The sequence below is a fragment of the Pinus tabuliformis genome, chromosome 7 (assembly GCF_031772625.1).
Source record: "Pinus tabuliformis cultivar Carrire ecotype Pingquan chromosome 7, CPIR1, whole genome shotgun sequence".
In the NCBI taxonomy this organism is placed as follows: domain Eukaryota; kingdom Viridiplantae; phylum Streptophyta; class Pinopsida; order Pinales; family Pinaceae; genus Pinus; species Pinus tabuliformis.
In genome coordinates, this window is record NC_142293.1 from 1476090140 (window position 1) to 1476111091 (window position 20952).

Below are 20952 nucleotides of genomic sequence, written 5' to 3' on the forward strand. Positions count from 1 at the left end.
GGAATATTACATGCTGCTGATCTAGGGTTTGCTACTGCTGATATAAATCAGAGTTATTGTACTATTTCTCTCTATTGAATTATTGAAGATAAAAGAAGATTTGATCAAATGGTTTCCCCACACATTGTGGGGTTTGTCCCTGGCTAGCCGCCACATCTTGTGTCTCTTGTCTTGGCTTGTTTTCTGTTGATCATTTAATGTTCTATCTGCACTTTACTTTATGTACATGTGATTGCTAATGTGTGGAATATAATAAGGAAAAGAAGTAAACTGTTATAAGCATAGAACATACCATAACTTAACAGTTAGACTTAGGAAAAATTTAAATGATGGTTAATTAATTTAATTAAGGCATTTTGAAATCTTACCTCTGGAAATCTTTTCGTGTTCTTAGTTTCCTTGACACAAATCAATACTAGAACACCTGTTCGATGCTACAAAAACTAACACTCCCTCTTAGCAAGGAAGGTATTGTGTCTTCTCCCATAACATCTTAACTAACGTTGTTGATGTCTGACATCTATAACAACCTGTCACTGTCCATCAAGCTACTGCACATACTCTGATTCATGTGCTAATTTTGTAGTTGAACCATCCTGCATCTACGTTGTTGTTAACATCTGCACTGTGCCTCCCTACACTTCTTCCAAATCTGCTTTGTGTTGCAACCATAGTTATCAGAACAAGATCGGTATTGAACCGGTAGACACCTTGAACCGAGATCCAGTCAAAACCGTATGAAAATCGGTAAAAAAAATCAGTCAACCTAAAACACATAAAATATTCAAATTTTAAAGAAGAACATATATATTCATGTGAATCCTCATGAATCCAAACCATTTACACACATATAAGAAAAAGTTCTCATTTATATAGCATGTAAGGGTGCAGATAACCAAAATGGCACAGAGTGCAATCTATCTCTAAACCAAAAATACAACAGCAAACAAGCTCCACATGGCCCTAGCATTCAAAAAATATTATGCTACTACAAATACCTACATATCATTAAAATCATTTCCTATATTGGGATCTTTGTCATCAATATCACCTTCTAAGCATTAAAATAAGATAGACAAATCATAGCATGTCAAATCAAGATTTTGTTTGAGTGATGGGTATTATTTTTAGTAGGCTCATGATAGAGGAGTTCAACAACCAATGCCACCAACATCAAGGTACATATAGGGGTTGGTGATCTTGATTAAATACTAGTTCCATACCCTCGTACATGAGAAAATCCAATGTAGCATTTCAATCCCCCCAATCTTGAAATCCTGGAAAATTGTTAAGTCTACTGGATTTTGGTTGAGATCTAAAATTCTACTTTCTCCATATGTAATCCAACGAGGTCAAAACCACTCGTAAACATCCAGCAGAAAATGAAATATAAAGGAGAAAAAAATGATGAAAATGAAATGCATAGCCAATAGTAGGGCCATATGCTTGAATATTAGGCACCTATTATGGGCTAGTGCCCAACTAAGACAAACATTAAAAGAAAAAAGTAAAACAAGCCCCACTTGTTGTGTTCTATGTGGCTTTACCATACCAAACCCGAAAAAATGGTTCAAGTTACTAGTTCGAATCAGTTTTTGCCTCAGAACGGTCGAACCTGTCTATCTAGTTTGGTCCTTATAACACTGGCTACAACTAATCTCATGTTGTTGTTGCTGCTGCAACTATTACAACTGAGAACAAAATCCCATCAACTAGCTCTATAATTGTCTACTGAGTCTTTGACTGCAACTAGCTATGCTGTGTCTACTGAGTAACTATTTGCGCCCAACTGTCACTGTGCCCCTTAGTAATTGATTGCTACTAGCTCTACAAATGTCCCTCAAAATTCGACTGCGCCTACTGAATAATGTGATTCAACTACTACTGATAAGTCGTGGGCCCCTGTAGCAAGGGTATTGATCCTCATGAAGAATCTGCATCAACTAGATTAGGATCAGCTCGTCAATCTTCACTGAAGTTGCTACCTGCTCCTCCCCTTTCTTTTCCTTCTTCTTTGGACACTGGGTATTGTAGTGACCAAACTCACCATACCTAAATAATTTGATCTTCGACCAATCTTTCTTCTTCTTTTCTCTTCCCTTTAAGCCTTGTCCTTGACTTGAACCTTTCTTTGCTTTCCTCTAGATGCAAGAGCAACATTCTCCTTCTCTTTCATAGTCTTTGGTCCTTTGCTACTATTATTGTTGGTATTACCTTCAACAAGAGCAAGCCTCATCTCTTCTTGGGTGAAATCACTCAACAACTGATCCCATCTAGGTAGTTGATCTCATCCAGTGATACCCTAAATGAATGTTGCCCAATCCTTGGTGAAACCATTGAGAGTTGTACGCACTAGCACAATGTGGGGAGGTGTCTCTCCAACTGCTGCAAGCTCATCTCGAACATTTAGAATTATGGTAAGGAGTCATTCCCTCACCCTTCTACATCCTGGTAGTCCTCAGCTTCTCCTTCAAAAGCATCTTCTAGTTCTCGAAAGGATCCTGGAAAAGCTTTACGATGATATCCCACATCTCCTTGGCAATATTCTTTCTAGATATATGCGGAACTATATGATTTCCAACTCCATCGAGGATCATCCTCTTCGCCTTGGCCATCTCCTTATTGTAGTTCTCTAGTTTTTGTTGATCTGTAGGTACGGCTATAACATTCTCTGCATGTCTTCAAACCATGCTCATCTAGAAGGAAAGTCATTATGGCTTTCCAGAGATAATAGTTAGAGGCTCCATCAAGCCTATCCTGATCTCTAAGACCTATTGCGGCCATTTCCGTGAAAAACTCAAAATTAGGAAAATGTAATATCCCCAAGGAAAATTTACAGTGATAAACAAAGTATGCATAGGCATAAACAGACATAAAATTTATCCAAACATTAGAACACCAAATAGAGCCAAAAATTGTGTCGCTGAGCCATTTTATTGATAAAGCATTAAGTTACAATGGGTGCTTGGAAGGTATTCACCCGGGCTTGCCCAAGGCAAGCTAGCTAAGCCCAAGTGATGAATATGAAGTCCCCCAAGCGTACTAGTTGATCTTCCTTTCGCTCTGCTGAAATGCCCAGAAAATGAGTTGTTGGCTGTATAGAATAGCTTCTAGGGCCTCCTTCGATGCTCAGAAAATTCCGAGAAATTAACCCCAGGATCTCCACCAAATACCCAAAATAACCCATGAAGGAATTTGTTGATTGTTGACTTTGGAATTTCGGCCCAATTTCCCTCAATGGCACTATTGTTGGGAAATTCGACCCACCTAACAATCTTGCTTCTAAAAGCCCCCAAAATAGTTGCAATCACCAACAAAACTCCTCATCGGACTCCTCAAGTTTCATCCCCAAAATCCCTTCTCTCAACCCCGAAGTGTGACTCTTCCAAAGACTGCGCTGCTACTGCTAGAACCTCCCTCAAACTCTCACTTCACTGCTCCTTGATCAAACTAGAATGGATGAGACTCCGTCCTTGTGTTGGCACTCGAAGTCCACCGAAGCGAGGGTTGAGATTTTCGCTTGGAAACACTCTTGTGCTAAACAACACTTGCAGACTTTGTTTCAGCTCAAGTGTGCTAGTCTAAGATAGTTCTCAAATAATCATGAATGACCCAAAATGAGTGGCTCTTCCTCTTTTTTTCAAAGAGCCTCCAAAATGCTCGTGTGGGCCCAACTTGACTTTTCCCCTACCAAACTCACTCCAATGAGTGCGTGTTTCCCTTGTGGGCCACATTTCTCTATGGGTGGCCCCCACGTACCACTAGTGGCTCGATTTTCCTCCTCTGCCCTCTAATGTTTGGGCTTCGCTTTACTCAAAAATGCATGTGGGGCCTCTAAACCCACATTCACTAAGTGCGAGTATGAATTTATCCAAAATTGATATTTTCCCTTAGCAATGTTGCTAAGTGGCAATATCACAGTCCTCCCCACCGAAACGTTGCTTGTCCTCAAGCAATTGTAATGAAGGATGCTGAAGTATATGCTCCCCCTCCCAAGTGGCATCCTCATCCAGTAGGCGCTTCCATCTAATCAAAAACTCCTTGATAACCCTATTCTGCAAGTGCCTCTCGATGGTGTCCAAAATAGCCTCTAGCTCCAGAACTAAGTGCCCCTCATCATCCATAGGTGGTAGCTTTGTAGTTGTTGTCACTTGCTGCCCCAGTGCCTTTTTCAGACAAGACACATGAAAAATGTTGTGTACTCAGCTCCCCGGGGGTAGCTCCAGCTCATATGCGACCTCCCCGACTCTCCTAGTGACATGGTACTACCCATAGAAGCGAAGCTTGAGCTTCTCGGCTCTCTTCTCCTTGAGTGATGATTGCCTATATGACTGGAGCCTCACGAAGACTAAGTCCCCAACCTCAAATTGCCTCTCTACTCGGCCCCTGTTTGCATAGAGCTTCTGCTGGTTATGCACAGTCTACAAGTTATCTTTGAGAGCCCTCAAGATATCTTGGCTCTCCTATATCCAATCCTTGGCCCTAGGGGCCTTGCCGTCTCCAAACATCACGTCAGCAAAAGATGATGCATCGTAACCATACTGGGCTCTAAATGGGAACATGCCTATGGACATGTTGTACGTGGTGTTATAACAATACTCACCCAACTGCAACCAACGTATCCATGAATGCTATTGACTCGTCACATAGTTATGCAGGTAACCATCCAGCCATTTTTTGACAATCTCCGTCTGCCCATCCATGTGGGGATGATAAATGGTGCTCGGAGTGAGCTATGTGCCCACTAGTTGAAACAACTCCTACCAAAATCCTCCCATGAACCTATTGTCCCGATCACTGAATGTGGTCTTTGGGAAACCATGAAGTCGAAATACTTCTCTGAAAAACAATTCGGCCACCTGTGAGGTCGAGGACCAGGATGAGATGGCTAAAAAGTGTGCAAACTTCGTAAATCGGTCCACCACTACATATATGCATTCCTTGTCCTGTGCTGTGGGCAACCTAGTGATAAAATCCATCAACACTCTCTCCCACTTCCCCTAAGGAATAGGAAGAGGTTGTAGTAATCCACCAGGGTGTGTTTTCTCACCCTTGTTCCTCTGGGCATGTGTCACACTCCTGAACATGCCTCAGAACATCATCCTTGAGGCCTTTCCATGCAAAGCGCTCCTTTATGGTCCTGTAAGTCTTGGTAAACGCTTGATGCCCTGGTAATGGTGAGACATGGACTGCCTGCAGGATCTTCTCCCTCAACTGGGAGTTGGGTACCAAATAATCCGGTTCTAGAAACAAATCACCTCGTTCGTCACCCGGTACTGGTCTTCCACCACTGCATCGTCAAGGACCTCACATGCAAAATGGTTCTTGGAATACTCCACCAACAATTGTGCCCGCCAATCTAGTGTAATGCGCATCAATGAAAGGGTAGTCGACCTCTTGGACAATGCATCAACTACCACTTTGTGCTTCCTTTTGAGATACTTAATGTCAAAAGTCGTATGCCTGGAGCTTGCTCACCCACTTCTTTTGCCTCTCTTGCAACTGCTTCTGCTCCAAGAAGAATTTGAGACTGTTGTTGTCTGTTTTGACCATGACTCTATTTCCCACCAAATACTGCCTAAACTTGGCTAGCACATGCATGATGGCTAGCATCTCCTTATTGTAAATGGAGTACAGTCTCTCGTGGGGCAGTAGCTTTTGGCTCTCGAAAGCTATCGAGTGTCCCCCTTGCATCAAAACTGCTCCTACACCCTCCCCTGATGCATCACACTCAAGCACAAAGGGTTGTGCGAAATCAAGGAGTGCCAACACCAGGCAGCTGCTCATGACCTGTTTGAGGCACTCAAAAGCCTCCTGTGCCCCATCTGTCCACTCAAACGCCCCCTCCCTCGTCAAATCGGTGAGAGGAACTGCTAACTACGAGAAGCCCTTCACGAACTTTCGGTGGTAGGTGCAAATTCCCACAAAACCCCTCAACTTCGTCACATTCTAGGGCCCTAGCCAATCCTGAATGGCCCTGATCTTCTCCTCATGAACTCTCACACCATCCTCTCCAATAATCTTCCCTAGATAGAGCATCTCCGTCAAACCGAACTCACGCTTGGACAACTTAGCGTAAAACTGCTACTCCTCTTGAATACACAATATTGTTTCTAAATGTTGCAAGTGCTACTCCCAAGTCTAGTTGTAGATCAGTATGTCATCGAAGAACACCAACACGAACTTCCCCAACTGCCCGCGAAATACGTGGTTCATGTAACACTGGAAGGTGGTTGGTGTGTTGGTCAACCCAAAGGGCATAACCAAGAACTCGAAGTGCCCATAGTGGCACCTGAAAGTTGTCTTAGGGACATCCTGGTCCCTCACTCTGATCTTGTGGTACCCTGAGCACAAGTCAATATTAGAGAAGAACATAGCCCCCATCAGTTCATCTATGCATGGGATGGGGTAACGATTCTTCATTGTCTTCTTGTTGATGGCCCAGTGATCTATGCACATGTGTAAGGACCCATCCTTCTTCTTCACGAGAACAACTAATGAAGCAAAAGCGCTGGAGCTAGGCCTGATGTGCCCAAGTGCCAACAACTCATGGATGGCCCTCTCAATCTCATCCATGTATGCCTTGGGATGTCTATAGGGTGTAGTGATCATAGCCTGTACCCCCAACTCCAACTCAATAGTATGCTCAAAACCCCAATCAAGAGGTTGCCCAGGCAGTATGTCTCCAAACACCACCAGATACCTGTCCAGAATAGTCTATATGTCTAGGTGTGGTGACTTGCGCTGACCCCTAGCCTCAGAAATCCTCAACTCCACGACCCACTGAATGTCACCATGCCTCATATCAGCCTCCATCATGTGGACCGAAATAGTTTATGGAGGGTAAGAGTGCATACCCCTCAAAAAAACCTATTTGCCATTCGGCCCTGTGAACTCCATCTCTAGCTTCCTCCAATCTGTAGTGACTTAGCCAAGTGAATAGAGCCATTGGACACCCATCACCACATTAGTGTCCGACACATCTACCACAAATAGTGGTCTGTCACTAAATAGTTCCCCATGGTGATTGTCAAGGCAGGAACATAGCGAGTGCACTGCATGGTTCTATCTCTTGGCACAACAATCAAAAATCCCTCAAACTCCTCGGTTGTGATGCCCCTCCTCTAAACCATCTGTGCATTGATGAAGTTGTGGGTAGCCCCACTGTCCACCAAAACTAAAACACGTTGCCCCTACACTGTGCCCATGATCCTCAAGGTCAAAAACTTGGGTACCCCTCACAAAGATGCAAGGACCCCTCCTGCTTGTGCGAAAGGAGCTCCCCCTGGTGGCGATGGTGGTGGTCCCCTCTCCATATGTGTTGTGCTGTCATCTCCACCCACTTCCAGCTCTACCTCATCCTCCAGGTCACTATTGGAAATGACCTCATTTAATGGGCCTTGCTTGTTGTGCATCTATGGCTTGGTGCCCATGGTTCCTAATAGGTGAAGCCTAACTTCCTCCTCCGGAGGTCCCTCCTAGTATCCTTGTTGACCACTACGTGTCAACTACCCATAGCAGTACACCCCCTTTTCTTCGCAAAAAGGGATAGCGCTTGATCGACATGTCTGTGGCATTCGACAGTCATCGTCGACTTGATCATACTATGTTGTAAACCCAGTCTGCATGTGTGAATTGTAAATAATCTTAGCAGATATGAGTCATGTATGTAAATTGCCTAAGTGGACTTAATTTTCTAATGATAATCTACGTTCCGGAAGGTTTTTCGTCTCGCCGATCCATGATCGGCAGAGTTTTCCTTCAGCCTAACTCCAAAGCCGGAATGGATTTTGTCATTAGAATCTTAGGAGAATCCTAGTATGTTAATCTGCTATATTATAGTTGTGTTGCAGAACTGGGTGGTGTATGAGGGTCTATGTCAAATGGGTTTTCCCCCTTGAGATGTAAAGTTGTAAAAGTCATGATGTAAAGTGTCTTGAGGGTTAGAAAATGTTTTAATCCCCTCATAAGTCCTAAGTCCTAGGACCTAGATGATTTTTCCAAAGGTTAGGTTCGAGGATCCATTTAAAAATTTAAAAAAATTTAAAAAATAACTAAAAAGTAAAAATTTTAAAAAATAAAAAATAAAATAAATTAAAAAATAAATAAAAATTTAAAAAATGAAATAAAATAATAAAATAGAATAAAAACTTAAAAAATAATAAAATAATAATATTTTGAGTAAATAAATGCAGAATTTCAATTTTTTAATGCATTAAAAATTCGACGGATGAGATTAAAAGATCTCTTGATCCTCATCGACGGTCGAGATCATTTTGACATGGATCACTCGAACTAACCGTTGGGAATTTTTCCTTTAAATAGGGTCCTAGGGGTCATTTGAGATCATTCGATCTGTGAGTCTTGTGCTGAAGAAGCTCTCTCTTGTAAACTTTTCTGGTGCTAATAAAGAAAGACTTTGGGGTTGAAATCTTGCTGGTGTTACTCTCTTGAAGTGCTGTGAGCTATTTTATTTTCTGCATATTCTGATTTTTCAGCCATTAGTAACAACTTATTGTAGAGTATTGTTGAACACAGGTATTTTGTTCACTTGCTAGGGTTTGAATGGTATTAGAATTTTTTGAAGTAATGGCAGGTATCTCCATTGCATTTGAGATCTAGTACTGTTTTTTCTCTCTTTATTGATGGTTGAAGTGAGCTGTGCAGGAAACCCTTATTGAAAAAGATCAGTGGGCGTTTGGGGAAGTTCTCGGCTGAACCAGCCAACTCCCGCAAGCATTCTCTTGCAGAGCCCAGCTAGTTTTGATCCTGGGTTTATCATTTAGTTTATTTTTCTGAATTGCATGAGAGATTTCTGAAGTTTTTTTCATAGTGAATCTGAAATTTTGATAATACTACTGTTGATTATTGATAAATCTGGCTGCTTAAGAGTCAAGAAATTATAAATACTTTTGCCGGGTTTAGGGTTTTCAGTTTCGTTCTTTTTGCATGTATTATTTTAGGTTTTCTTTTCTTTTGCAGGTTACAGGTGCAGATTTTGAGAAATTTTCAGGGTTTTTTGGAGCAGTGATTTTCAAATATCGATTTTGTGGAGAGCTTCAGTGGTTTTTTTTGGGTAACCTGGGCAATCTGTTCCACCTTCATGCTGTTGTCCAAAGCCAAATACGCAATCATCACTGTTCCTTTGCGGTTTCACTTCCAGCTCTACGCTGCCCACAACTTTCACCCACAGCAAACTCACTCTTCCTCACTGGTGAACAGCCCCTACCATACTTCACTATACGTGGCATTCACCCTCTACGTATTCCTTTTCATTTTCTCTACAGCAATAACCCGCCCACGCAGTAAGATAAACTGCAGTCTTGCTTTGTTTCCTCCCTTCGCCTGCGTGCATCCCTAGCCAAGCCAGCACTGCTGTCAGCTGCCGCCGTCAAACTCCGTGGGCCTGCACCTTATCAACGGTTGTTGAGTCCTTACGTGGGCAGCAATTCAAGTTTGTTTGTTTGTTTGGTTGTTTGTTTGTTTTTTTGTTTATTTAAATTTGTTTCTTCTGTGGGCTTGGTTAAATTATTCAGACCTGCGTGCTGCCTTCTCATCGCTCAATCTCCTCAAACCTTGCCGCCATTACACCTGCAGCAAACAGAGAAACCAGTGCTCCCTGCGTTGATTTCTTTGGGGCTCCACGCACCTGCAACTTATCCACACGCTGCTCCAGTTGCTGAAGAACTCACCCTGCAAACGCACAACTGCAGATCGATTTCAAATGCGCTTTCCTTCTGGACGTCACCTGTACACAAAGCAGTGTAAAAAAAAATTTATAGCACGGGCCAGGTAACTGTTATAGCACGGGCCAGGTAAATTTTTGGTGAACTGTTATACGTAAGTCTTTTCTCTGCCTGCGTATGAAGAAATCGTTTTTGGTTTCAGCGTAAGTGCGATTAGAGAACTTTAGACATTAGTTTTATTACATTCAGATTATAGTTTAGGGTTTAGCGTAAGTCTTTTTCTTTTAATTTAATTTGTTTAGGCTTTATAAAAAATTAAATTCGATTTTCATTTTTATTTTAGTTTTTTTGGTTTTGTTCAGTCTTCATGCATTAGATCATTTTAGAGTTACATTATTTCTAGATTTATATTCATAAAAAATTCATAAAAAAATTCGTTAACTTTAGTTAGGGTTTAGGTTTATATTTTGTTTAAATTTTTTTTTTTTTTTTTTAGATTTAAAAAACTTTAGATTTAGATTTAAATCATTTAGTCTTAGATTAGGTTAAATTTTATTTTTTTAGTTTTTTAGTTTTAAGTTTAAAGCTTTAAAAATCATAAAATTATAAAAAGGGGAGTTTCTTTTCTTTTAAAGTGTAGATTTAGATTTTTAAGTTTCATTTAGTTTTAATTTTTGTTTTAATTTTTTGTCTGAAAAAATATAAAAATAGTTTTGAAATTTTTTTATCAGATTCAGTCTTGGCTCAGGGGTTTACCACATTTTATCTTTTCTGCTGAGATCAAAATTTTGATGTGGAATTAATGTTTATCATTTTTATGAGATTGAGTATGCTTAAATGATCATGAATGTGGTATTTGGTTAGCATTTAAAATTACATGGTTGTGTATCGAACTTTATCTTTTAAAGTTTTAAATCACTGGAGTATCATTTAAGCATTTTCTCGCAGTTGATAAAATATCTTTTTTCTGAGTTATTTGATGATAAATGATTGCCTTACATGGTTTACATTTCTGCAACATTTAGTAAGTAATCATTTAAACATTAACCCCATAAGGCACTGGTCCATTAAATTAATAAAATCTATTTAGTGCTGGTTTCCATTCATGTCTCCCAAACCAACTAATTCACAGTTGGTCATCCATTTTCCTATAGGGTCTACCCCCCTTAGCCACGGGAGACAGGCTTAAACGAAGAGATCGGGGATCAGGGTGACAGCCCCCGATCTGAGCATTGTCGTGACAATCTGTGTGACAACAATCCTCATCCAGCGACCCTCACCCCTGGTTGGCTCTCAGTGGTGGTGCCCTTGTGTCTCTTCCTCTCTGCTAGAATCCTTGTCTAGGTGGTAACGGTGCTCTAGCCCTAGGTAGGGCATCCTGTAAATATCGGGCCCTCCCCACTGCGTCCTGCAAGGTAGTGGCCCTGTTGGACCTCATTGATCCCTTAAGTGGCTCTACTAGCCCCTCTACAAACATGAAGAACCTCATGGCCTCTGATAGATCAGGCACCATCACTGACAACTTTAGAAACTTTGAAATGTAGGCCTCAGTGCTTCCCGTCTATTTGAGCCTTGTCAGCTCCCCAAAATGCTCCTCCAGTTTCTCCTCTCGGAACACTCCAGCACCCTCCTAGTGAACTCCTCATAGGTTGCCATTCTGGCATGCCCCATCTTGGTTAGCCCATGCAACCACTAGTCATGGGCTTGTCCCTCTAAATGCAAAGTGGCAATTTTAATTGCCTTTCCTTTCATCATCTGATTAAGCTGGAAATAGACATCCAGCGTCTCCACCCACGCTTTTTCTTAGCTCTTGGACGACCTATCAAAATTTGGGAGGAACAATTTCCCCATGGTGCACTGTAAATCAGTGCCATGAGTGTAGCTTCCTCCACCTTGTCCCTTTCCCTTGTTATTACCTTTCAACTTCCAAAAGTCCTCAAAGGTAATGGCCTCTCTAAAGTCAGGCCAATATGACTGATGCTCTATAAAATAGTCCCCCGTGAGCATCTCCTCTTGCCCTTGCATCCCTCCTACGTCAGATGCTATAAATGTAGGAATGGTGGACCTGGGTGGTGTGCTGGGAATGAGGGGTGTGTTGGGGCCATGACCCCCTTGGTGATGCGAAGTACCGAAGCCCTCACCAATTTGGAATTCCCCTTGAATCCCTTTGCCCTTGTTGTTATTGCAATTTTGTTGCCTCAACTCCTCAATACCTTTGGACAAATCTTGCACGACCTTGAGAAGAGTTTGGGCAAACTCCTCCTCTTTACTCCCTCTGTCTCCCATGTTATCCCCCATGTTTGGCCTTTCGACCTCTAGTTCAGCAACCTCTAGATCTGGGGTGATTTGTAGCTGCCTCTCTCTGCTTTTGTACCTCTACCTCTTGTAAGTTACGTTTTGTTGGTCTTCTGGTGTCATAGACTAATGTTGCTCCCCACAGGTTGAGCCAGGACTATGAGATTTAATACCACTATAATATCCCTAAGGAAAATTTACAATAATAAACAAAGCATGCATAGACATAAACACACAAAAAATTTACTCAAACATCAAAACACCAAATAGAGCCAAAAATTGTGTTGCTGAGCCATTTTATTGATAAAGCATGAAGTTACAATGGGTGCTTGGAAAGTATGCACCTGGGCTTGCCCAAGGCAAGCTAGCTAAGCCCAAGTGATGAATATGAAGTCCCCCAAGCGTACTCGCTGATGTTCCTTTGGCTTTGAACTAAAATGACCAGAAAATGAGCTCCTAGCTATGTCGATTAGCTTCTAGGGCCTCCTCTAGTGCTCAAAAAATTCTGGGAAATTAACCCTGGGCTCTCCACCAAATGCCCAGAATAACCCACGAAGGAATTTGCCGATTGTTGACTTTGGAATTTCGGCCCAATTTCCCTCTATGACACTGCTTCTGGAAAATTTGACCCACCTAAAAATCTTGTTGCTAAAATCCCCCAAAATAGCTGCAATCACCAACAAAACTCCTCATCGGACTCCTCAAGTTTCAGCCCCAAACTCCCCTCTCCCCTTAACCCCCAAGTGTGACTCCTCCAAGGATTGTGTAGTGTCTACATTACCGCTGCTGGAACGTCCCTCAAACTTGCACTTCACTACTCCTGGATCAAATTGGAATGGATGAGACTCCCTCCTTGGGTTGGCACTCAAAGTCCACCGAAGCAAGGGTTGAGATTTCCACTCGGAAACACTCTTGTGCTAAACAGCACTTGCAGACTTGGATTCAGCTCAAGCGTGCTAGTCTAAGACAATTCTCAAATAATCATGAATGACCCAAAATGAGTGCCTCTTCTTCTTTTTGTCAAAGAGCCTCTGAAATGCTTGTGTGGGCCCAACTCGACTTTTCCCCCACCAAACTCGCTCCAATGAGTGCGTGTTTCCCTTGTGGGTCGCATTTCTCTATGGGTGGCCTCCATGTACCACTAGTGGCTTGATTTTCCTCCTTCGTCCTCTAATGTTTGGGCTTCACTTTACTCAAAAATGCATGTGGGGCCTCTAAACCCACATTCCCTAAGTGCGAGTATGAATTTATCCAAAATTGGGAAAAATTGATATTTCCCCTTAGTAATGTTGCTTAGTGGGGATATCACATAAAATAAACAGAAATCTCCTTCCTTTTCTGCTCGACCTCTTTCTGCTACTAGCACTCCCTTCTGGAATACACAAATTTGCTACTATCTGCCTCCACAAGTCCTTCTCTGGTACTCACACTACTTGCGACTCCAATTGGGCAACTTGCTCAACCTTCCAGAAGTCCTCCGGAATAATGCACATGATCCACTGCTCCTGAAGCTCGTACTGGCTAACTGACAAAACTGCTACGACCTTCTACAACTGGAAATGTCAAATCTTCTCCTAAAAATAGAATTTGGAAAGCCTCTGAGAAATTCTGGAAATTCCTCTACATGTGCTTTTCTCTTCCACCCAACGTTGATCTACTGCTAAAAAATCACTGCACCTAGATCTGCTCAACAAACTTACTGATTTGCTCACTGGAACTATTTTCTAACAAATCGACTACCTGCAAATTTTTGCTTCTAAGGCTGATCGATTTTTTTTGTTGGATGCAACTAAAAATCGAACTTCTCTACAATTCACACTATTGGTTGGCATCTACAAAGATCAGAGAAATTCTTCCCAAAAATTCCCCTTGAAGCTGCAAAATTTCTCCTTCACTTTTGAGCTTCTGATCTGTGTTCAAACTTGCTCTGATACCATGTGAAAATCCTTGAAAATACAGCAATTGGAATTTACTCTTCTAATTGATTAATTATGCAGTTTATTTGTTATGACAAACAACGAATAAATGACACTGCAATTCTTCAAAATAAAATTACGTTGCGGAAAATAAACTGGAATTGAGAAAATAGATGCACACACAATAAAAATGACACCAATATTTTCAAACAAATGTCCCAGGAAAAACCCAACTAGGAAAACTAGTGCAACAGATGAGGGTTTATTTTATTATATGCAGCAACAAAATCTAAGTACAATATTTGGATGCCCAAATTGGCAATCCTACAGCGAATAATTTGGCCAAATAATTTTGGAGAAAATTTCTCCCTTCTACAAATTATTTTGACGTCACTCTAGCCTGCTCGAACCCCACTCAGAAACTCGGCATCCAAGAATTCACATTGCCTGGCTTGGGAAAATCATATGGCTTGCTAGTTGGCTTCAAGTGAGCCGTCCTGCTTCCCTCTACTACTAGAAGAAATTCGCTTGTCCTTCTGGAACTCAATCTGACCTCCAATAACTCTGCAAACCCTCTTCTAGCAACTCGTAATGGGTTTCTGGCAACTCACACTGGCTATCTGGCCTTCCTGCAGAAATATTTTGGCCTCCCTACTCCGTTGCTCTGCTACTAGGAATCTCTGCTAGAATACTCTGTTGTTGCTCCCTCAACCTCTGATGCTCTAGCTCGAACTCTCTCCTACTGAATCTTTGCAACTGGATAGCTCGATCTACCCAAGAAACTCGTTCTCCCTCTTGCTCAATGTGTCTCTGATGTCTCTATCTCCAACCCCATCGACCTGCTCTTATAATCTCTCATTGGTGAACCAACGGCCATGATTAGATCTCCATCAATGGCTAAGATAATCTCAAGCTCAATCCGTGTGAGTTTCTAGAGAATTGTCACCTTTCCTTAATTAATTGCTATTAATTAACCAATTTTCCCAAGTTAGATTTAGGAAAAATTTAAATGATGGTTAATTAATTTATTTAAGGTGTTTTGCAAGCTTATCTCACGAAACATTTTCTGGGTTTTGAAGATCTGGTGTTCTTAGCCTCTCTAACACAAATAGAGACTAGAACACTTATCCGATGCTATAAAAACTAACAATTGGACCAGTAATGGCCTGAAAACAGCCATACCAGCTGGTTCAACCAATTCTAGTCTAGTTTTGATAACACTAGTTGTGATATGTATGAGATGAAATTTATGTTTTAAGATTTGCCAAGCCTTTTATATAGAATTTTCCAGATGATTTCAAATATGTTTCCCTTCCCTGAAAGAATGGCCAGATTTATAACACTATATATTCCACTTTTACAAAGATATGCCATCGATTTTATGCATGTAAATTGGAGAGTCACCACCTTGGTTTCTATCAAAACAATTAAGGAATCTCCTTTGAAATTATCCGTGAACCACACTAAGTAGCTGTTGGTCAGAGTTGTGTATTTTTGTTTTGATTTTGATTATAACTGCTCAGTGTCAATTGATACGTATGTAAACTTTCATGCAGCAATTTGTAAGGAATGTAGATGAGAAGTTCAAGAGGTACCTAGCTGTTGAAGGTTCTGCAAAGAACACTGGAGAGTGCATGACAGACTTGTTTAATGATGTTCGACAACACCATGTAACAATTGATGGGGACATTTGCACAGTGATGGATAGCACCCTCATATATGAGGTGTTTCTCCTCAACTTTACAAACTTGAAAGAATCAAGACAAGAATGAGCAAGACTGGCTTTGAAAATTTATGTTTCTTAAAGAGCTATTTTTATCAAAAGTTATTCCTTCATTGTTTTGTATTGCATGATAGTTTCATGGCAAATAGAAAATGTTGTCTTGATCTATGTGTGTTCAGGCTAAATGCATTTACATGGCCAGCCAAATTACAAGCTGCTTTTCATTACCATATCAAAAAGTTTTTTCTCTTCACGTGTTTCAAATATTTTGCATCAAGTAGAAATCTGTGTAATTGTGGTAAAGTTGCATCAAGTTGTTAATTTTAGACTCTGTATTTGGGTTGTGTCAAGTAGATATCTTTGTGATTGTATATTCATGTTAGTTTCTACCAACAAAAAATTTCAATTGATTTATTTCCTTCCTGAAACTAGAATTGAGTATTATAGAACCAAATATCCATTTCTATCACTCCAGTTGCATTTTAAATTGAGTATTTGTACTTGTGATGGAATTGTAAATTTACAGGGCTGGCAACGGAAACTTGATCCAAATCTGGATATGCTGGATATGTTTAATAAACAACTCGTAAGAGCAGCGCAGGTAGACTCCTTTAATTGCTTCATGATGGGAGCTATTGCACTATGAATCCAATGCAAATTATCCTCGTGGATTGCTTGGGTGGGATTAGATATCAGTTGTGGTTTGTAGAAAGTGCATTCATGGGAGTTGCATATCAGTAACTCTTTGAAACTCATTTAAGTTACCATGATCTATGAAAGAATGGATGTATTAAATCAATTTGTAGATATACTATTAGCTTACTATGAGAATTCTTTTACTAAAAAAGACGTTTGGAAAGGTAACAGGGAGTTAACTTTCATGTTTATAGTACGGGAGAAATATATTACATGTAATACTTCTCTCCTCTAATCAGCAATTTCCTCTGACAGAAAGGTTATGCCATTGACCAAATCATTATTATGTTTCAATACATTTTTAACTTTCGAGGAGAATATGTACTTGATGTATTTATTTTAATGGCATCTGTTACCACTCAGTTTCACTTCAGAGTACTTCATTTTCTTTGCCAGATTTGTGCCAGTCTCAGAGTTGATCTCATCCATATCTTGAGATGATATTAGATCCAGGGGTTCCGTGATGAGTTATGCCATCATGCTAATTTGTATTATGTATCATAATCACCCAAAAGTGTGACCTTGTACTTTATGTATTGTAATAGGCCATGCTTAGTGATATATGTGAAGTATTTTTTTCATCTAGGTGGTTTTCCTAGACCCTTGTGGTTATGGCCTGGCCTTGTAGTCACCATTTCAAGATAGTCCCTATCTTTATGGATCATATTAACCATCACATGGAGGTCATTTATGGCTGAGGTGGGTGTGCGAGGTCTTGGAGTGGATCTATTAGGACACATGACTTAGGGAACCGTTCAAATTTTTCAGTTTGCCATTATGTAAAGCTGGTGCCAGTTTTTTTAGTTTACCCTTATGTAAAAGTGGTGCTAATATATTGTGAAGGTTGCTATACCTAAAAGGTACAATTATTTTATGCCTAAGCATGGATATATGTAATATCCCTTATCAGGAATATACCTCAAACACAAGCAAACTCCAACCAGAGATGGACTGAGAGGGCATTTACCAGATATGTCGCCTCTAAAAAGAGGACGAGATCCGGAGGCTACCTGGCCCTTTCCAAACTCTGTCACAAGTGGTATAATAGCCGAGAATGCTCAAAGAGATACAAATAACAGTGATACGATATATATCAAATAAACCATAAGCAGATACACAAGAAATGCAGAGAGAATGCTAAGCCATTTTATTATACTGAGTAATAAAATGAGTACAGGAGGTGATTAGGAAGATGGCACCTCTACTTGCACAAGGCAAGTGAAGAAATACACTCAGAATAGCAAAGGAATGGCCCTTCTCTGATCTGCATCCACGCTGCTAGGAAACTATTGTGTTGCTGCTGCTGCTAGAAATCAAACGAGGATTTGGGGCTGCTCCCCTCCTCAGAAAAAGCTGAAACTCTGGAATCGAACTCTACTCGAGAAACCCAGAAAAACCCAGAAAGCTCTCGTGGAATGGCCGACCCCCGAAAATCACCCCCTTGGGGTTCTGCGCAGTTCCTCACTGCTCTGTGCTGCCACTGAATGAGATACTCCAGAAACCTGCCTAAAACCCCTGCCAAAACTCCCCAATATGCAAGGGTTGATCCCCTGCTCTACCTCTCAGCACCAAGCCTCCTGCAAATCCTCAACCCAGAACGGTGTCCCCTCACAGTGCTGCGCAGTCCTTCAAAACTGCGCCCCCCTCACAGTACTATGCAGTCCTTCAAAACTGCATCCCTCTCCTAGTGTTGCGCAGTCCTCCAAAAACGCTGCCACTACTGCTACAAAAGGCTGATGAAACTACTGCTGAAATGCCAATGGGAATACCTTACTCGATCAGGGACTCAAAGTCCCCCGGGGCTAAGGGTGAGATCTTCGAACGGAGACACTCAATGCACTAAACAGTGCTGCAGATTAGCTAAACAACCAGCGTACTCCAAGTCTAAATGACTATCACAAATTCTCATAACCAAATGATCAAAATGAGGGGGCTCCTCTCTCATTTATAGCCTTTGCCTCTCTCAATCCCAAGGCTCACCTCCTCCTGCGTGATTCCCCTCTTGCACATGTGTCTTCCTTCATGTGCAATCTCTCCATGTGTCTGTGTGGGCTCCATTTTTGCGTCCCCCTTTGGCCCCCTTGGCTCCCCTTTAAGTCACAACGTTGTGCTACTAGGAAGTGACTTTTTATTCTACAAGTGAGTTATGTCCCTCTTCCTCACTTTTTTTATTTACAAATAACTATAAAAGGAAAAATTTGGACAAAATCGATTATTCCAATTAGCCATGGCTAATTAGGAATATTACAGTCTCCCCCTGCAAAATGTTGCTTGTCCTCAAGCAACTGAAGTGATGGATGTTGTAAGATCTCACTCTCCCAAGTGGCATCCTCATCCGGCAAATTCTTCCATCTCACCAAGAATTCCCGGACTGTCCTGCTCCGCAGCTGCATCTCCCTGGTATCAATGATAGCCTTCGGCTGCAATACCAAATGCCCCTCATCATCCATGGGTGGTAGCTCATCTATCACCGTCACCTGCTGCCCCAATGCCTTTTTCAGGCACGAGACATGAAAAATGTTACGAATCTTGTGGCGTTGGGGTAGCTCCAACTCATATGCAACCTGTCCAATCCTGCGTATCACCCTGTATGGCCCATAGAAGCGGGGCTTGAGCTTCTCAGCCCCCTTTTGCTTCAGTGACGATTGTCAGTATGGCTATAATCGTAGGTAGACCATGTCCCCTACCTCGAACTGTCTCTCCACTCGACCCCTCTCGGCATACATCTTCTGCTGATTCTGCGCTGTAGCTATGTTATCCTTGAGAGCTCGGAAGATATCCGGACTCTCTTGGATCCAAATCTTAGCTCTAGGAGCCCCACTATCACCAAACATCACGTCAACAAAAGATAAAGGATGATACCCATACAAGGCATAGAATGGTGACATACCAATGGACATGTGATGTGAAGTATTGTAGCAATACTCCCCCAGATGCAGCCACTCCAGCCATGCTCGCTGTTGCCCACTGACATTGTTACGCAAGTAGCCCTCCAACCACTTGTTAACTATCTATGTCTGCCCATCCGTCTGTGGATGATAATTGGTACTCGATGTCAACTCCATCCCCACCAATCAGAAGAGCTCCTGCCAAAACCTACCCATAAAACGACTGTCCCTATCACTGACAATGGTCATAGGAAGACCATGTAGCCTGAAGATCTCCCTGAAGAATAGCTCGGCCACTTGTGCTGCTGTATAATGTGCGATATGGCAAAGAAATGTGCGTACTTGGTCCGCCGATCAACGACGACAAAGATACAATCCTTGCCCTATACCATGGGCAACCTTGTGATGAAGTCCATCGAAATGCTTTCCCATTTCCCCTCCGAAATGGGAAGAGGTTGCAATAATCCTGCGGGATGGTTCATCTCCCCTTTGTTCCTCTAGCAAACATTGCACTCCCTGATATGCTAGAGTACGTCCTCCTTAAGGCCCTTCCATGAGAACCTCTCTCTAATGGCCTTGTAGGTTTTGGTAAACCCCTGATGGCCTGCCAATGGTGAGTCATGTGATGCTTGGAGTATCTTCTTCTTGAGCTGAGAACCCTCAGTCAAGAAGATCCGATCCCTGTAATAGATGATCTCATCGATCACCTTGTACCTGTCATCTGCCACCTGCCCGTCCAGAATCTCACATGCAAACCTGTCCTTGGAGTACTCTATTAAGAGTCGAGCCCTCCAGTTTGTATCCAAGCTCATAAGAGACAACGTGGCTGGTCTACGTGAAAGGGCATCTGCTACCATGTTGTTCTTACCCTTGACATACTCAATGTCAAAGTCATATGCTTGGATCTTACTGATCCACTTCTGTTGCCTCTCCTGTAGCTGCTTCTACTCCAAAAAGAACTTGAGGCTGTTGTGATCAGTCCTCACCCTGAACATGTTACCCACCAAATACTGCCGGTACTTAGCCAATGCATGCATGATGGACAGCATCTCCTTGTCGTATATAGAATACAACCTCTCGTGCGGAAGGAGCTTCTGACTCTCAAAGGCTATAGGGTGAACCCCCTACATCAATACTGCGCCGATCCCCTCTCCCGACGCATCACACTCCAAAACAAATGGATGCGTGAAATCTAGCAATGCAAGCACTGGGCAGCTACTCATAACCTCCTTGAGCCTGGCAAAGGCTCGCTGTGTTGTATCCGACCAACGGAATGCCCCCTTCCTCGTCAAATCTGTCAGGGGTGCAGCAAGCTGTGAGAAACCTTTGACGAACTTCCGATAGTAAGTTCAAATGCCAATGAATCCTTGAAGTTCTGTCACATTCCTCGGCTTCGGCCATCCTCTGATGGCCCTGATCTTCTCCTCGTGGACCCTCACTCCGTCCACCCCTATGATGTGTCCTAGATACAACATCTCCGTCAACCCAAACTCACACTTGGAGAGTTTGGCATAGAACTGCTGCTCCTGTAAGATATGCAATACTGTCTCAATGCGCTGGAGATGCTCCTCCCAAGTCCTGTTGTAAATGAGAATATCATCGAAGAATACCAACACAAACTTCCTCAAGTGACTACGGAAGATGTGATTCATGTAGGACTGAAATGTAGCTGGGGTGTTGGTTAGCCCAAAAGGCATCACCAAGAACTTAAAGTGCCCCTAGTGACACCTGAAGGCAGTCTTGGGAAT

The 20952-nt window shown here is 42.0% G+C and overlaps 1 pseudogene across 1 annotated transcript in view; it reads left to right on the forward strand.

The window, feature by feature from the left end:
* Positions 1-16648, forward strand: part of LOC149253386 (uncharacterized) — a 372890-nt pseudogene extending 356242 nt beyond the window's left edge. The window contains exons 13-14 of the transcript XR_016266201.1: positions 15454-15621; positions 16147-16648. The product of XR_016266201.1 is annotated as an uncharacterized LOC149253386 (transcript). The remainder of the gene's footprint in view (positions 1-15453; positions 15622-16146) is intronic.
* The last annotated feature ends 4304 nt before the right edge of the window (positions 16649-20952 follow it).